General features: G+C 39.1%; 1 long non-coding RNA gene and 1 pseudogene across 1 annotated transcript; both read left to right on the forward strand.

The window, feature by feature from the left end:
* Positions 1-3,973: 3,973 nt before the first annotated feature.
* The window catches only part of LOC134805766 (uncharacterized), a 55,421-nt pseudogene continuing 39,197 nt past the window's right edge, over positions 3,974-20,197 (forward strand).
* Positions 18,043-18,576, forward strand: LOC134805761 (uncharacterized). The gene is made up of 2 exons (XR_010146387.1): positions 18,043-18,388; positions 18,511-18,576. It is a non-coding gene; the product is annotated as an uncharacterized LOC134805761 (long non-coding RNA).

A 20,197-nucleotide genomic window follows, 5' to 3' on the forward strand; every position in this document is an offset into this window, starting at 1 on the left:
CCAATATGCCTCACACTCGTTGTACATTGAGATCAGTGGGTTCCGTAAGAGGTCCCTTCTTTCCCTTGTTGCAGCCACCTTCAGGCATAAGCTTATTTCTTACTCAATGACCTCTATCCTAACCCAGTCAAGTACTAAAGGTAGGAATAAAATAAGGTTGCCGCTATACACGCACATGAGACCGCCACTACAGTATCTAAAGTAACAACTTCCACCAACCAAACTTGTGCGAAAGAAAATAATTTGTGTACTGAACCCACCGAGCTTGTCCCAGATATGCATCATCCCTCGTGCCTCGTGAGAGCCCTATAAATCGTTAATTTAGAATAAAATTGGGATGGTATAGTAACGACGAAATTAACATAGAGTTCGTTTATTAACCTGCGTCTTTCGGTAGACTAATAGTTGCCTGTTTTTGGGCAAGGGTAAAGATAGTTATCTACATTTGCTCGTTGAAAGACAGCATACTATAGGTGCTCAACATAGTTCAACCACTGCTTCTACTACCTGCTTAAAACAAACATCTGCAATTATGCAGACTCGAACCACATGAACACGTTATTTAGAGGTAAAATGGAAAGCTCTCACCAGGTAACTTGTACTCTTGTCTTGACTTCGCTGAGGTTTAACTTCGGCGTATGCGCAGGGATTTTACACATTTTAAAATCCATATACGTCAAACCGGCATTTCTCGGGATAAGATATTTTAATAGAATCGAAACCGAAACAAACGAAACCCGCGCGGTCAGTTAAATAAAAAAAGAAACACGGTCCGGCCCGCACATCTGGCGACAAAATGGTATTGCACCGTACACCATTGAAAAACCTTCCTGGGACGCGTCCGACCTCGGTGACGGTCAAAACAAAACTCCCGTACATTGTTAATGTGTTTATTGTAAATAAATTCTTGATTGTTAAGAGATATAAAATAATTGTATGAGGCCATACGCCTTGTGTAGAATGGCCGAGCATTAACCGGAATGGGGACATTCCTACAACAGAATGGCCGTCTGTTAGCAACACTGGCGATCTTTAAAAATAAAACAAATAAAATGTGGGTAAGAATTGATTTTTAATAAAAAAATAACAGGCGGTTATTCTAGAGAGGCAAGATGATCGAGATGTAACGGCTGGTTCTTTGTTAAAATAATATAAGTTTAATTAATTGGAAAAGCAGAATACATTGATTTACAAATCAAAGGCTGTATATATTTCTGGAAGCAGATGACCTTTAATACTATGTTCGTTCTAAATGATCAACTTATCGATAAATGAATAGGGCTGTGAAAACAAAACATCGATGAACTTTATAAATGTTTTATTTAATGTGTGACCGGTAGTCGGACTCGTATATAGGTATGTTATTATTAGTACTCACTTTGTTACGCAGTCGATAAACTGGTGTTTAAGGCACAGGTCTTTCGTTACTGGGTGGTCTAGTATCAGTGTCTTCATTATGTCTTCGACGTTTGACGTTATTTTCAATGTCGCCAGTGGACATTAAAAGCATTCGTCTGGACTGCTTCTTAATGTATCACAATCACAGCCAAACCACAACACAATTATCCAATATTTCTTATAGCATATGAGATTTGCACTTTATTCACTCGTAAATAGAATAATAGTCTATCGAATATTATTTACACCGACTGCACTAGATAAACTAATCATAATTCTAGTACGGCTATCAGGTCATCGGGTATCAGGTCGAATAGATCTGATAACCGCACTAGGTGAAAAAATTTCCTTCCCTTTCGGTATGAGATATTGACCCGATAGGCTTTTATTATACCAATGTGCAATATTCAGAGAGACAATTCGCCTTTGTACCTTTATTTCTGTAAATATTATGTAAACCTGTGTTGTGTACAATAAAGTGATTACTACTACTACTACTACTACAATTCTAAATATATATTTGTCTCGTGTCTACTCCTTTGGAAATAGAAGATAGCTGTCCCGTACCAACGGTAGGAATAGTACTTTAAGTTACCGCCCCGCGGGATAGTTCATCATCGGATCTTACAGACCTGATACCGCAATGAACGTGTTAACAGTATCGATTACACATCAAACTAACTTAAGATCACTTCGATTTAAATGGATTATGAGAATGAAGAGAAATGGAGACAAAATGATCTCGCCTCAATTTCATTTCGCCACCCTTCCATCGAGTTGACATCACTGACTTCGTGGGAACCAGCGGTAACTTCCATTATATTCCGGTTTCCGGATTCTTGGACCACAGAATATCGTTAGAAGCAAGAAGAGATAATTATAAAGAGCGTGACATGGCCCATCGTGACGCCAAGCATCAAGCAACGCTCTATGGCAAGAGGATCCTGATTAATCCTGATGTGGCACGCAGCAAACCTAGCGACGGACTACTCTACTCAGCGCCCCCTACTAATCGTCGCCCTCTACGCTCGCCTTGTCGGCTGTGAGCATTTTCGCTCGCCACAATGGCTCTGAGCACCATGGCTGCACTCTTCATACGTCCGCCCAGACGAAGAAGACATTCGGCACGTCTCCGTTTTCATCCAAGAACGACAAGTTTAAGGAAAAGACAACGGGAAAGACTGTCCCAACGCAAAAGGAGCATATTCAAGAGAATTCACGCCATATTGCAAATAAATTAAAAGAAGTCATGTCACCAGCTAATATTATAATGACACTAATTGTTTTCAAGCCACACTCAGAAATGCACGTAAGCAGAATGCGCGATACTCGACGCGCGCGGGAATTATTAACGCAGCACGGACCGGAATGCATTCTATCAGCGTTATTTTTCTAGTTCACGAACGCGGAGTTATAATCGTTATGGAAATAGAATTACAAGTGTGTCCTGTTCAGAACCTCTACGTCGAAGGACCTGGTCGTCAACCGTATCGGTTGACTAAGGGGGGAGTACTATGGCGGTCAGCAAAATATAATCAGCGCGTGTCGATAGCTTAGTATAGATTAGAGCACGCGCTGATTCAGTTGAGATATTGTATGTGTCGCCGCAGATTAGAGATGTGATGTAAAGATAACAGGATGTATAAAACGCTTAGGTATGATTGAATAAATTAGTCTAAGATTGCCAGTCAACGGTGTCTTTACTCAATCAACCCAGTTCCTCTAAAACTAACATCATTTTAATAGGTAACAATCCTAAAAATGTAATGGTTTCTGAATCAAACTATATAGTATATACCTACAACATAAATTGCCAATGTTGGTTAATTAATTATTATTTTTTAGGAATCGAACTTTGTTAAAAACGTTAAATTTTAATGGCAATATGTCGGCGCATGTTTGAAAACATTTTTTATATATTTCAAATGAAGCTTTCTCAAAAATAAGTGGAAATATTGTCATTACGTTCGTAATAATAGGCTGCGAAACACCGTGTTGCGCGCGCTAAAGCGCGTCACAACCAAATCAACTTACTGCAGTCATTTAATCTTTGGCCACAATAACTCCAATTATATTGCACTTAGCTCAGCACAAGCATGCAGAATACAAGGAAGGCACGGAGCGACTCAGCCTCCTCGTCTCAAAGCTAGCACACGACTGCCGGCCACGCCTTTTTCGAACTACATACGCACGAAATGTTGAAAAATATTCGATTTCTTAAAAAAAAATGATTGATTAACATTATTCTACGTTGCATTGGTAGTGTCGATTAAAACATTTATTTTAGTTTAAAAATAACTTTAATCGAATGAACCGTTTAGTAGAAATAGGCAAAGTTAATCGCAAAACGGCCTATCGTAATGTTCCTTTTTTGGAAAAATTATAAGTCACAGGAAAAAAGTCAAACGTTACAAATGTTGCACATAAAACGTAGATTCATATATATTTTTTTCATATTTTTTTGTTGAACCGTTAAGAAGATATATACTCTAGAAAGTAAGAGTTTACGGCCAAAAACGGCGCCTAGCGCCTTAAAGAGGAATTTAGGATCATGCAGGAAATGGGTATCTTGATGTGTATTTGTACACACCTATACGTAGTTATAGGGCGCTTGCGCCGATTGCTTGACCAGTATTAAACTAGCTTGCGAACTAGACGGTTGTTTCACTCATATATGTCAGTGTCGAACGAGGATTCTTAAGTACCCGCGCGAAGTGAAAAAAAAATGGCGTTTTTTGGAAATTTAACGAATTTCGATCACAAAACAGGCGAATGGCAGATATTTCACAGCAAAATAAAGCAATTCTTTGTGGTGAATAAAATTGTGGATTAAGAGGACAAGCGCGCCCTTTTATTCACTCACTTAACGGACGAAACCTACCGCTTGTTACGTAACTTGGCTCATCCAAAGGAATTAGAGGAGCTCGAGTTCAAGGAGCTAGTGAAATTACTCGACGGCCACTTCAAGAAAAAGCAGTGTACGTACACTGATAAGGCCAAGTTTTATGCTGCGACGAGAGTACCAAGCGAGACTTTAGGGGACTGGGCGGCGCGATTAAGAGGATTGGCAACTTATTGCAATTTTGGCGCGGCTCTGGAAGCGAATTTAGCAGATCGTTTCATCCTAGGCTTGGGCTCGGGGCCCGAGCGTGATAAATTATTTGAAAAAACGGCTACCCTCTCGATGGCGGAGGCTCTGGAGATTGCAGAGAAAGCAGCGGTCGCTAGGGAAGCGAAGACGGAGATGGCGGCAACTGTCAAAGAAGAGCCCGTATTTTATGGGGCTAGTGGAAATCCACGCCTCGGCCGTGCCCATTTCGGCAAAAGGGCATCGCGGCGGTAGCAACAGCGGTGGCGTGAACCGGCCGGCCGGAGGCGAGCAGCGGCAGCGAGATGATTCCCGATGTGCCATTTGTGGAATGAGAAACCATGATGTAGATAGTTGCCGTTACAAGCATTATCGATGCCAGAAATATGGAGTTATAGGACATTTAAAAAAAGTATGTAAAAGCAAAATTTCGCGAGTGAACTGCATCGCCACTGAACTGGAGGAAAACGTGACCGATGGAGCTGAGCAGTGTTGTAGGGAGTGCTAAAACTTTAATTTAAGGTACGTGCCTAATATTAAACCAATTACCTTAGATGTGATTTTAGATGGTAAAAATTTAACCATGGAACTAGACTGCGGTTCAGGAGTGTGCGTCATTTCAAATAGTTTGTATTACGAGATGTTTTCTGAGTACCAGTTACAAAAATGTGACCTCAAAATGTGACACCGGCCATCGAATCTCGCCACTCGGCTGTTTCCAAATAGGGGTTACTTACAACAGTAGAACCGAGAAAATTTATATATTTGTTGTAATTAACGGTGGCCCCCCTTGCTTGGTCGAGATTTTATGGCCGCTTTTGACTTGATTGTAACAACAAAAACAAACCTTAATAGTATTGGAAATGATAATGATGTACAACAATTTACCGACACCTACCACATCCCAGCATTCCTTTCGAGACAAACCCTCCCCATATGCAGATAAACAGTAATGATGAATATAATTTTAGTATACTTGTACAGAATATGCAAAGTATAAAGCCTCCTCCTTGAAAACCAATACCAAGCAGTCTGCCTCACTGAAACGTGGATATCAAGTCAGGATCTAATTCACATTAAGGATTACGAATTCGCAGCGGCACACTACAGAAATGAGCGACGAGGCGGTGGTGTAACGATCCTGATCAGAAATGGGACTGCGTTCAACGAGAGAAGGGACATATCGGACTTATCTATAGACAATATTATTGAATGCTGCGCAGTTGAATTACCACCCAACACGGTGCTAATAACAATTTACAGAATAAGTCATGACATGCACACTTTCTTTAAGGCGTGCTTTTCCCGTACGAGCTAAGCGAACCAGTTTTTTGAATCCATCAGAAATATAAGAAACAATGTTTTAAAATTGTGAAAAAAATATATCTTATACTTAAGGATCTGGCAGATATGTTTTGGATCTCAAAAACATGATTAGATAAACTTTGCTCGATAGAAAAAAATTCCAAAGTTACGCCTTTTTTTAACAATAAATCAATCTCAGAGCTACAATACAAACTTTTTTGACTTGTTTTTTACATAAATGTATAGGTAATAAGATAATCTAGATGATTTGGATCACTTTGTCTCGGTAACATCATTAAAATAATTTCTATGTTTCAATACCTACTAAATCCGCAACCGCCATCACTCGCGAACGCACTTACGCCCTCTTCAGTCGCGCGGCAGCGCTTGTAGAGGACGGACCTGCGTCAGTATGTTCCGCGCGGTCACGTGATTTTACCATTTACAAACAATGGGAAACAAAGCATATGAAACGTAAGAAAAACTCACTAAGTGCTATAAAAACACACTTTCTGATAACAGAAGCATCTAATACTTTACGAGGTGCTTGAAAGCGCCTAGCTTTCCTACATCAACAGTTAAAATATTTCAGTATTTTCACTAGGTCAGCAACCAATTTCAATGTAGGTAAATAATATTATATTCCTAGATAATATAATTGTGAGTATGTAAGTATGATATATTTACAGTATTTCACCTTTACTGATATACCTACGTCCGATCTGCAAAATGATTATATTCCTTCGTGCTCTTTGACTCCTTTGAAAATCAGAAATTATTTATTTGGATTGATGCAGTATGGGGATATTGGGGATGTTACAATATATGTATAGTGTTACGCTTTTAGTATGAGGGTGCCGAAGGCGCCCGGCTTTGGATCGCATGCAACGCGCCACGCCCGTCAAGCGTGCAAATTCATCATCATAATCATAAATTTAAATAAATATAAAATGTCAAATTGAAATAATTGAAAAAATTACCCTAATAGGCATACCGCAATACAATTATTTAAGAACTAAATACATATCACTAATTTTAATATTTGACCACGGTCGACATGAATTAAATATAATTGAGAGTTCAAGGTGCCTACAGGCAGTTCATCTTGCGCTTGGTTGTATTAGTCTTGTTTGAGAAACTGAACACGGTGAAAAATAGAGATAATACTCCTAAAAATACGTGTGATACCTCATTAGATTCGTCATAATGCCTAGAAAAATGCATTCGAAGCGTGTAGTAGCACACACAAAATGTCAAAAGTTATAAGCAAAAAAAGGGGGAAAAAGTAGAGATCTTTAATTTCCCCAATATCTCAAAAAGTATTCATATGCGAGTGCGAGATGGGTGGGGGGTGCTCGACCAAATGTCATAGAGGGCCCCAAGACAAAACAAACTGCATTTAAAATTTTTCAAAATGACCGACTTTATTTTTTATTTTTTTCAAGTTGGTCCGAGCGCGCTGAGATTTGGCATGGCGAAAGATAGAGGCCTCTAGATTACTATGAAAAAAAAAATTTTTTGGAAAAAATCTAAGGTGGCGGAAATAATGGTCATTTTAATTTTGTATGGCAACTTTTAAACGGTGCGAGATGGGTGGGGGGTGCTCGACCAAATGTCATAGAGGGCCCCAAGACAAAACAAACTGCATTTAAAAATTTTCAAACAGGCCGACTTTTTTTTTTATTTTTTTCAAGTTGGTCCGAGCGCGCTGAGATTTGACATGCGGCGAGCTTGAGGGCCCAAAATTACCATGTGAAAAAAAATTTTTGGAAAAATCCAAAATGGCGGCGGACACGGGCCAAATTCAAATTTCCAAGTAGGTTAGGCGAGCCCGAAGGGCGAGCTTCAGGCTGGGAGGCCGAAGGCCGACCCCGCGGAGGGCCGTCAGGCCCGGAGCTTTATCTCGAATGTCCAAGCATCCTCCCCCCCCCAGTAATTTTGGGCGAGGCCGAAGGCCGAGCTGCGGGAATGACGAACAAAGCAAAATCCTATACAAAAAGTGTGTTAAGCGAGCCCGAAGGGCGAGCTTCAGGCAGGGAGGCCAAAGGCCGACCCCAGTGGATGGCCGATGGTCCGGAGCCTCCACCCCGACTCCCAAAACGCGAGGCCGAAGGCCGAGCTGCGTGAATGCAGTTCCTCCAAACGTCCTACAAAGTCAACTTTCTTGATAAGCGGAGCCGGCGGGCCGAAGGCCCGACGGCGAAGCGTCAAGGCTCGCGAAGGCCGAAGGCCGAGCTCCGCGTTGGGCCGAAGGCCCGAAGCGTCACACGTGAGGAGGAAGTTGGAGCTGAAACACGGCCCAATAGGAAAAGTTACGATTTCTCAAGCACGCGAGGCCGAAGGCCGAGCTGCGGGAATGAAGTTCTCGCATGTGGATCTTTTCTTTCTATCAAAAGTACAACTTTATTTATTTCTCCCTTTGGAAAACAAACTACTACACAACAATAACAACAGCAGGAATGGACTGCTACCAACAATGTGGGTTAGGTTAGGTTAGAACTGCGACCCTCACAGGAACAGACTGCTACCAGAAAAGTGGGTTAGGTTAGGTTAGAAATGCGACCCTCACAGAAACGGACTGCTACCAGAAAAGTGGGTTAGGTTAGGTTAGAACTGCGACCCTCACAGGAACGGACTGCTACCAGAAAAGTGGGTTAGGTTAGAACTGAGAACCCTACAGAAACGGACTGCTACCAGAAAAATGGGTTAGGTTAATAGTTACAACAGCACAAACAACAGCAACAACAACACGTCAACAACAGCACCAACAGCAAACAACACGCGTACCGCGGGGCCCTCGGGCCCCGCGCACAGGGCAATATCTAGTTAATATTATTAAAGAGGAGGATATTTCCAATACAACATTATATACTTGCAGGACTGTATCTCCATTATTTATACTTTTTATTCAACGCTGAACACAGTCCTCCACGCCTCATTTTCGGCGTGAAAAAGCGATTACGTAACATTCAATATAATTTTAAAGGTATTAAATATTCGTTGAAAATTTAAAAAAAAAAATGGTGTATTTAAAACATGTCAACAAATGTACTACTTGTAGAAATTTATCTTAAAGTTATTTAGGCAATTGTTAATTAACAAAATTTTCTCAAACTTCCTTCTTTATTGAAAACGAAAAAAAATGTATAAATAACTATCGTAAAATTTTGTCGCTCTTCTCATATAAATGCTTAATAAGATCACATTATAAAAAATTTAATACGTTTTAAGACGCTATTTTGGGTTTAACACATTATTACGCGAGCAAGATCATAAAAAAAAACATTTAGTAAACTTTACTAAATCAGATTATTTGTGAAGGGTGCGGAATACGGGGTGTGATTACAGGGAGTTCAAAATAAGGCGGGTATAAGACAATTTTTTTTAATATTTTGTGTTATTCAGTCAGTTACGTGGTCTTTCACTATCGGCCTCATCTGAGAATTCAAAGTCGCTCAACGAGCTATGGAGAGGGCTATGCTCGGAGTTTCTCTGCGTGATCAAATCAGAAATGAGGAGATCCGTAGACGAACTAAAGTCACCGACATATACTGTGTGCATATTTATTTGCGTTATTTGACATCTGTCACTCACAACAGCAATACAACGTAAAATGTCTCGCACATCGAAATCACAAAGGAAAACAATTGCACTACGAACGTTTACGTTCTACGTCTTTTTTTAATTTTAGGGCTAGCCGGACACCACCTTTATGAATCGGTAGTCGTCTAAGTAAATCGATATGAATTTTTCATTTTTCTTTTAATAAAAATAAGGAAAAGGTGGATAGTCAACTGTAAATATGGATATATTTATCGTCACCTAACAGACAACAAATTTGACACAGAAATAACATAAATAACTTTAAAATAGATCCCCAGTTAGTTTAGATTTTGACGATGGGTGCGACCTACTCGGTCGGTGTATTAAATGCCTTGCGCGAAAACCATATAATTCTAGCTTTATTTAAATCGCAAATAAAAATTCATTATACGTCACAATTCGATACCTCAGTCTACGTGCCATCCAATCGTAATCGCTTGCTGTGACTATCGATTTGGGTTAGTTACATCTCTATACAGGATGTCCAGTAATTAATGGACAACCTTCTAACCATCGACAGGGCAGCTTAGGCTGGTCCAGAAAATGCACTTATAGGTCTAGTAAAAGTTTCGTGGTTTTCGAGATAATCGCACTTTTGTCTTTTTTACTAGTTAGCACTAGTACTACACTTTAAACACCATCTAGGCCATATCTTTATTTGTAGAAATGTAAATAGCATGTGTGATACCATTTTAGAATCAGTATTAGATAAACTATTTTTAAGAAAGTTGGCCACTTCTTGAAAATGTTATAATATATATACATATATATATGGGCAGGCCACATTGCGCGCAGAGAAGATGGCCGATGGTGTCGAAAAGTGCTCGAGTGGAGACCACGGACTAGCAAGCGCAGCGTAGGACGTCCACCCATAAGATGGACAGACGACCTTGTTAAGGCCGTCGGAAGACGCTGGATGCGGGTCGCTTCCGACCGGAATGGAGGTCCAAGGGGAAGGCCTATGTTCAGCAGTGGACGTCTTATGGCTGAGATGATGATGATGAGTCAGTTACAACTTAATTAAAAAAATATATATATAATGTACTTAATAAAATGTAGGTACCATCGGTGCGCGAGTTTGACTCGCACTTAATTGAATTATTTTCTTGAAAACATTGTTTCGTTAAAATTGTGTGATCATTAAAATAGGTATAAAGTCGATAGGTATTGTAAACAATAATTTATTAAGTTAGGCAACAAAAGTATTGGAAATTGTGATAATGAGACCCACCAAAAACATTTTCATGTAAAATGTTGCCAAGAAGAAACCATAAGGCTTGCACTGACAAAAAGTTATCAGAAATTTACTTTGAAACTGTTTTTTTTTTTTGTTTTTAGAGCTTATAAATAAGTACTACTGATCAGTAACAACGTTTTAACGGCAGCGTTATTGAGTTAAAGGAATCTGTAAAGTAAAATTATTGATTAAGGTTAATAACCTTTATAAATAGAACCCTTAATTGACCGTCTCCTTTAAAATTGTTACTTTCCTTTAGGTACTTTAACTCGAACACGCTGCCATGAAATTAAAACGTTCTTTACTGATCAATAATAAGTACACATGTCTATATAAAAATAATAATTCTACATGAAATGATCAGAAATACGTAATGCAAAAAATACATACGTACATATACAATAAAAACTCTAAAACGTGACCATTTCCCGGTCTAGTTAAAATACTGCCATCATAAGATCATTATACTGTGACCCGTCTGCTATGTTTACCGTGCGCGGCGCGCGCTCACGATCTCGGCGAGCGGGTCGCGGGACGCGCGGGCGGGGCTTCACGGTTTGCCGCGCACCTCACCCCCTCAGATTCGTTGATGAGTCGAATCATATCGCCTTAAATGCCTATACTGCAAAACGTAATTCAAGACCAAAAAAAGTAAGACAATGTTGCCACTGCAATAATTTGTTTGTAAAATAGTAAATTCTTTTTGATAAATAATCACGCTAAGATATATTTATTTATTAGTAATTTTACTCCTACGATTTAAAAAAGTACTTTTATTTACTTACTTTTACATAAATACAAGACGCGCTAGTAAAAAGTGGCAACATTGTCTTACTTTTTTTGGTCTTGACTTACGTTTTGCAGTTTAGATCAAATCCTAAATAAACTCAAACAGAAAACTAAAAAGCACTTAATTATTGTAGGAGATTTTAATATTAACTTTTTACATAAATCAGCAGAATGTTGTCGACTGCAAAATGTAATGCTTGAAAATAACTTACGCCAAATAGTTATGGAACCCACCAGAGTTACCAAATTGAGTTCTACTTGTATCGACTTAATATTCACTAATAATAACCACTACAGTATTCAGGTCGAAGACCAAAGTATATCAGACCATAACTGCCTTACATACAAATTCAAAACCGGTAAAAGCAAAAATCTACCTACCACAGTTATAAAAAAACGATTATTTAATATAAAAAATATAACATATTTTAAACAAGCACTTACCGAAGTAAACTGGAACGAAATTATGCTGCTCTAAAAAAACTTTAATAAGGCTGCCAGTAGTAAAGATAATTTTCTACCGAGTACCGCATGTTTATATTACCACGCGTGGTGGTGACGCGAAAACTAATCACAAAATGTGTGTTGTTTAAAATTATATAAAATCGTTATAAATCCATACAATTTTTAAACAGTGTTGTAGAACAAGTATTAGTGTGTTATATTTGATATAAATTATTGCAAAATCACTTCATATTTTTTCAAAAAAAAATCAAATAACACAAAATCGGGGGAAGTCACACTACACGGTCCGTGACATTTCGCACTTGTAATTTTTTTTTTATATGTTTCTAATACTCTTAGGACAATAAATTTAGGTTGACCTAAAACTAGAGGTAAATTGCTAAGTATATTGATATAGAGTTTACTTATTTTCACAAAAATACCTGCTATTCTTACGTGTTACACAAAAAATGCATAAGAATAAAAATTACCCAAATACATCATCTGTGAAAATTTCAACTGTCTAGCTGTCACGGTTCGTGAGATACAGCCTGGTGACAGACAGACGGACGGACGGACGGACGGACGGACGGACAGCGAAGTCTTAGTAATGGGGTCCCGTTTTACCCTTTGGGTACGGAACCCTAAAAATTACCGAACATGTTTAGTGCCGGGATTGACGAGCTACCTACAATTTTAATCAAACACTGCAACAGAGAGCTAACACCTATTTTAACATATTTAATTAACCAATCTTTTGTACAATGCACTTTCCCAGACAAACTGAAAATTGCCATAATAAAACCGATCCTTAAGAAAAAAGGCGACCCGGGAACCGTAAGCCAATTGTTACGATATTTCAAGGGTAAAAGATAGTTTTAAACAACAAGTAACGAATCAAATGTTTATTATGCAAAATATCCAACTATTCAAAGCAAATACATAAATATTCAAAATGTCACCAACCTTACGCGAAGACGTCTCGTTCCGAAGTGTCAACTGTCAACCGTGACCGACCAGTTGTGACGTAGCCATTCGTTCACTATGAATTTAGCTAGCAAAGTGTTGCCAGTGCAATATTAATAGTCACGTTACAGTCGGCCATCCTTCAGGAACGAGTCTCTTCGTTCTAGATATTATTCTAATTTTTACAAATACGCTTTAATCACAATATCAGTTTATTTTAGAAATTCGTAATTCGTCTAAAATCTATCTTATCTAAGGATCATGACGTAATTCATATATCAATAATTCAATATCATATACAAGTTCACATAATCCTAAATCAAAAGATCACTCCAATTATAGCCATGAAGTAAGGAAGTTATTCCTCGCTACTCCCCCACTGTCATGACTGCGATGTTAGGAACCACTCCTGGGCGGTGAGTTCGTACACCAATCATGCCCGATTCCAGACACCCTCCCTAAGTGTGGAAGTTACTTCCTTCACAACCACACAATCACTTATGGATATGATTGAGCCACTCCTGGGCGACGAGTTCATACGCCAATCCTGCCCGACTCAATCATTCCTCTCTATTTATCATTATATCATTATAATCGAGTCACAAACTTATCTAGATTGAGCCACTCCTGGGCGGCGAGTTCATACGCCAATCATGCCCGGCTCAAACATCGTTTACTATCCTACGTTTTCACAAAAGTCATATTATTATTATCTTAAAATATTAAAGATTCACTTAATCAATACATCCATGGAATTTGAGCCAATCCTGGGCGACAAGTTCATATGCCAATCATGCCCGACTCAAATATCCCTCATTCAAAAATATATTTTCAACATTCGATTAATAGGTTCGATTACATTTTACCAATCAGTGCATTATATCATATCAATCACAGTTCTATAATAGTTAAATCCGTATATTTTACGATAGTAAAGATGGCTAGAATTCACTAATCATGGTAGATTTCAAATTTTAAAGTTAACTGTAAGTATAAAGTTACTATTTATCTAATGTATTGTTCATTATCATTAATCATTCTTCATTGCTCCCATCATCCTCACCATCTTCACTTGAAGAGCAAGCAGCGGTACTAAAGCTAAGCCAAGGGAATATTTTATCAATTGCGACAACTGTCTCATACCTAGCTCCCTTTTTGGTTAAAGGAGTATCCTCCACAAGAAAGCGATCATTTGGTAAAACTTTTTTAATTCTATAAGGGCCTTTACATTTGGCCTCAAGCTTTTTAGATTGACCTGGTCCCGTCACTACAGCCCTCGCAATCCTAACTAAATCGCCCTCTTTGTATACTGTACTTTGTTTTTTGTTTCTGTCATATCGCTCCTTTGTTTTTTCTTGATTTTCTTTTATATTATCCGAAGCTTGAGACCGAATGTCCTGTATTGTTCTATCGTCTACATTTTTATCCTCAATCTCATCCGCGATTTCGTTTAATATGCCTTGTGACGGGTTTGTAACTGTTCTACCAAACAAGAGTTCCGTCGGTGTTTTCTTTGTGACGTCATGAACTGTCGTATTTAACCCTAACTGCACATCAGGGAGTAAATCTTCCCAAGTGTTCTTATTTTTGCCATGCACCATGGAACCAAGAGCAGACAAGATCGTCCTGTTGTAACGTTCGACCTGCCCATTGGCCCTTGGTGTAGCAACGGCGTTGAGGATGTGTTTCGTGCCAATTGACTGTATAAAGGTTTTGAATTTCTTACTTGTGAAGCTTGTGCCTCTGTCTGTTATTAACCGCGTAGGTGACCCAAAATAACTGAAAAGCGTTTTAAATGCCCTAATGCTTTCCTTAGTTTTAGTGCTTCGAACAGGAAAAAGGCTTACGTATTTTGTGAAAGCATCCACCATCACTAATATGTAAGTAAAACCGCGTCTACTTTTTGGGAATGGGCCGAGATGGTCGGCGTGGAGTGTGTGGAACGGAACGTCAACCTTTGGGATGGGGTGTAGTAGTCCCTCTCGGGAGCCTGCTGGCAACTTATGGTGAGCGCACTCAAGGCAAGCGGATACGTATTTTTTTATAAATTTACGCATCTTTGCGAACCAAAATGAGGAACGTATCCGCTCTAGCGTCTTCTCAAACCCAAAATGACCTACGCTGTCATGGTTAGCTTTCAGAAGTTGCCAACGGACTCCTTTTGGGACTACCCACCTCGTTCCACCATCTTTAAGTACGCGAAAGACCCGTCCATTTTTAAGTGTATAATCCTTGTAAATACTAACGATCTTAGGTGTCTCCGGGTCTTCAAGCATATCCTTTATGCGTTTGATTTCGTCATCAGAGGACTGCACAGTGGTTATCCAATCTTCAGTACCAACGGATAAAACATCCAGTGTATGTGTTGGCTCAGGACCCACTGATACAGGTCCCCTGCTGAGGGCATCAACGTGTGACATTCTTTCACCCGGACGATATTCGATGGTGCAGTCGAATTCTAAGAATTGTATCCACCAGCGTGATATGCGTGGGACAAGGTCCCTTTTAGTAAAAGTCGACCGTAAGGCGTTGCAATCACTGACTATGGTGAACTTTATACCGATAAGGTATGTACGAAATTTACTCAGAGAATTCACAACAGCAAGCGTCTCGAGTTCAAATGAATGTAGTTTCATTTCATCAGGCTGAGTTTGACGGCTATAGTAAGCGACTGGCCGCCAGGCATCGGATTGTTTCCTTTGCATCAGTATGCCTGCAATGCCGAATTTGCTGGCATCTGTATGCAATTGCGTCTCTGCAGTATGGTCGTACAATGCTAGAACAGGCCTATCTACTAGTTTCTCCTTTATGGTTTGAAAAGCTTGGTTCTCTGAGTCACTCCACTACCAGGGAGTATCTTTCCTCAAGAGGTTCGTCAAAGGCCTCGCTAATACGGCGAATCCCTTAACGAACCTCCTGAAGAAACTCGCCAACCCGAGGAACCTCCTTATTTCGTGTTGATTGGTTGGTGTTGGGAATTTGGCTACGGCTTCAGTTTTTGAGAGCCCGGGCCTTATACCATCCTGATCTATCTCAAATCCAAGGAAATCAATTTTCTCTTGGAAGAAGTGACACTTTTCCATTTTTAAAGTAAACCCTGCTTCTTTCAACAAGCCTAACACCTCTTTGAGACGTTCAAGCCCTTCCTCGAAGGACTTGGACGGTATCAAAATATCGTCCATATAAATTACGACATAGCTCACTTTAGATTTACTGAGGACTTTGTGAATTGCTCTCTGAAAAACGGCAGGAGCGTTTGCCAAACCGAATGGTACCCGGTTGTACTCATATAAACCGTCGGGTGTGACAAACGCTGTTTTCTCGCGGGAATTCTCGGCTATAGGAATCTGATGATAGCCTGAGGCTAAATCTAGGGATGTAAATAACGACTGGCCAGAAAGCTGATCCAATAGATCCTCAATATGTGGCAAAGGATAATGATCTCTTTTGGTGCGGCTGTTGAGAGCGCGGTAGTCTACGCAAAGGCGTTTTTCACCCGACTTCTTTTTGACTAATACGATTGGGCTCGCATAAGGAGACTCGGACTCACGCACTATTCCATGATCCAGCATATCACTAACCATGTCCTGAACTAGCTTACGCTCGGAATGAGCTAGACGATACGGTCTATATACTACTGGAGTAGTGTCCTTAAGGTGAATCTCCATCTCAGTCACGTTAGTAAACCCTAAGTCGTGCATTCCAGTTGAGAAACAATCTTTAAATTCACTTAGTAACTCTTCGCATTGGCGTTTCTGGCTATCGGTTAACTGTTCCCCACATTTGGGTCTTACGGATTCCTGAGGGAGCAAGTCATTTGAAATATGCAAAACTCTCTTACTACTACCTACGAATTTGGCGCGAGTAATAAGGGTGTTTTCTTTAAAGTGTAGCGGTGTTGAGCTAACATTCTGAATAAAAAGATTGCAGTTAACACCTTTAACTTGGTATTCACCTGGCATAAGGTAGTATTCTTGCCCAACGGGACCCCTAATCGACCCATTCACATAAAAATTGCCATGACAAGAAATGTTAGACTTTACTGGAACAGATATCATTTCACCTACATCGATGGAAACATCACAAGCCGTATTTAACTCAACTTTAATATCATCTACATGTTCTGTTCGTTCAAACTTCAATTCTTTCGGAGTCTTAATAATCGTCAACGTAGGTCTCTCCGTATAACTATGTCCAAGTAAGATGTTACATTTCATTAAATGGTCATCTACTATAAATACTTCTACATTCCTTTCTATAATGCCCTGAACCTCTATATCAGCAAAAGTAAAACCCAATGGTAAGTATGGGACGTTACCTAGGCCTGTCAAGTAAGGACCCGTAACTTCCTTCCAAGTAATACCCAATTGCAAAGCAGCATTTTTCTGAATAAGAGTAGCCTCACTACCTAAGTCTACTTGGCACAGAATGGGGATACCGTTTACGTTTATTAGAATCTTATATTTGTCGCTAGTATTTTCAGACACTGAAACTCTAAGAACACTTTTCTCCTTAGGTGGATTTTCTTTGGTTTTTGTACAATGTAGAGAATCGTGACCAATAAAGTTACAAGTAGTACACTTTAATAGGGGTTTGGGACATTTAAAGCTAGGATGTCCCACACCCTGACAATTAAAGCACTTAATAGTTCCCTTCTGGCTATTACTTTTAGTTGCGCTACCGTTAACATCACTAGGCTTTGATAAAGAACTATTTGTGTTACCTGGACGCCGATCGCGGTTCATATTATTTGCATTATCTAATTGATTTCTATTATTCGATTTTATGGTTTTAAAGAATTCAAGTACATCTTCAGGACCCGTAGCCAAATTACATTCGCTCCTTATCGATTCGATCTCTACGTTCGCGAGCGACTGGTCGATAATGTTTATAATAACCTAGCCAAGAGGCAATCTTTTTAGTTTTCGCTCATTCTATGCGCCAAGTCGGTAAAAATTAATTTTTGTCTGTGGTTCTCGTTCAAAACCGTCAAGAAACATCATCTGTCAGCTGTCAAGAGTGTCAAGTGAACAGCGAATCTAATTTTGGAGGAAATAATTGTTTTATCGGTAAGCAAATTAAATATGTTGGTATTTGTTTAACTTAGTTTATCACAATTTCGTGATAAGATAACTCTATATAGTGTAATATTTGAAGAGTTCGTTGTTAATTGCATATAATTTTGACCTAAAGTTTAACAATTTCAGACAGCCGTCGTCCCCGCAGCCCCAACCAAGGCGGCGACGCAGCCAGAGCGGGCAAGAGCGGCTCCGCGGGCTCTTCTTCCACGCTGAGAAGTCCTCGCCAAGTTGGCACGTACAGTCAGAGCTGCCGCTGCAATGACGCCTTCATGGCAGTTACCAGTGCTAAGGACGTGCACTGCTGGCTTACTTGACCAGAAGAGACAATACTTTAAGCGTTAGTATTGATTCAAACCGTGAAGTGAAATTGTGGACAGGTTTGCCCGAATCAGTGTAACCTCAGTGAATTCATTTACTTCATAGACTTCAAACATTTTCGAAATTAACAAAAGTCAAGCGGACATTGAATACATAGATGTTATGCATTAGATTTATCTATTAAGATCGCCGAGGACAGGAACACTTGGAAAAGCATGGTACATCGCGCAGGAAACTCTTCAAACTAGACACGACCTTCAGCAATGAAGACGCCGACTAAGAAGATGCATTAGATAAGATAAAAGCTGCCTGTGAAACCAAAACTAATAAATCATATTGTTACTTAATATTATTTTTTTATTACCTACCTGTCTTTGATTTTTGTTTACTCAGTAATAGAAATACCTAAGTGAGTGAGGCGTTAAAAATGAATTAAACACATCTTTATTATTTATAGTCAATGGAAATTTGGGAAGGTAATCTCACCCGCTAAGCTACTGGCTGTTCATATTTAACCTTTTGTATGCTCCTGTCAAAAATTTGTAATTTATATATCAATCATAATTGAATAAAATAAAATAAATAAATAAATAAATATTGGGGACATCTTACACAGATCAACCTAGCCCCAAACTTACCAAAGCTTGTACTATGGGTGCTAGGCGACGATACACATACTTATATAGACAAATACAAACTTATATACATAGAAAACACCCATAACTCAGGAACAAATAAATGCCCTTACTGGGACTCGAACCCAGGACCATCGGCTTAGCAGGCAGGGTCACTACTCACTAGGCCAGACCGGTCGTTTTACAAAGACAACTTTTAAAAATTATGCATTTTTAAAGTTGAATATAGGTAAGTACATGGGAGCAGATCTGCTCCTAAGCATACCAAAAGTTAAGGTGGTAACCACCATAAATAAATGACACAATGATTGGGTTAAAAAGTTAATTTATTTTATTGAAAATCTATTAATGAAAGATGCAGCAGGTATTTTTTGCCAGCAGCATGAAATCAGTAGCCAAGCACATATATTATGTACAGTGTATTAAAATAGTAAAACAACACTCAATATATTTTTGTGGTTGTACATGTGACATAGTTTCTTCCCTTGACCCTGACTTTGGAGCACCATAAAGTATTGGTTCATATGCCAAGGCTGCAATGAATATCCAAGTCACCTGAAACAAAATGAATGCTTAGTTTTTCAACAAACTCTGTAACATTTGGTTATAATACTTATTCTCTACCAGTCATATGACAAAAAAAAAACTAAATGTTTTGTGTAAGTACATGTTATGATTATTTTTATATAGTGTGTAGGTACAGTCAGCTGCAGAGAAAAGGTACCACCACTACATAGAAGTTTGTATGCAGGGGTGGGACCTTTTCTCTGTAGCTGACTGTATCTGCGCCTGCCAAAAGAAGTCATATACAATGTTTCATAATATGAAAAAGTTTCATTAATATGGTTGATAATGTATATGTATGACAACAGCCTGTCTGGCCTAGTTGGTAGTGACTAGTGACCCTGCCGGTTAAGCTGATAATCCTGAGTTTGAATCCCCGGTAAGGAAATTTGTTTGTGTAATGAGCACAGATATTTTGTACCTGAGTCATGGGTGTTGTCTATGTATTTAAGTATAGTTTGTCAAAGGACTGTCTCATTTCAAACAAAGACAGAGAGAATCATACTAGCTTTGTCATATACCAGTACTAGCACCCAAAAGATAAGTATGAGTATAGTTTTCCTGGTTCTTACTGACTGACAAATTGGTTTGACCATCTATATATAGTTATCTAAGTACCCTAAGTACCCACAACACAAGTCTTCTTGAGCTTACTGTAGAGTCCGACTAGAAATTGTAGAAATTAAAAAGTAGCAACACTGTAGTCTCATCCCTTTCAAATCAATTTAAGAAAATGGGATGACACTACAATATTGCTAGTTGTTAGTGA

Source organism: Cydia splendana, unplaced genomic scaffold, assembly GCF_910591565.1.
Source record: "Cydia splendana unplaced genomic scaffold, ilCydSple1.2 scaffold_57_ctg1, whole genome shotgun sequence".
Classification (NCBI taxonomy): Eukaryota; Metazoa; Arthropoda; class Insecta; order Lepidoptera; family Tortricidae; genus Cydia; species Cydia splendana.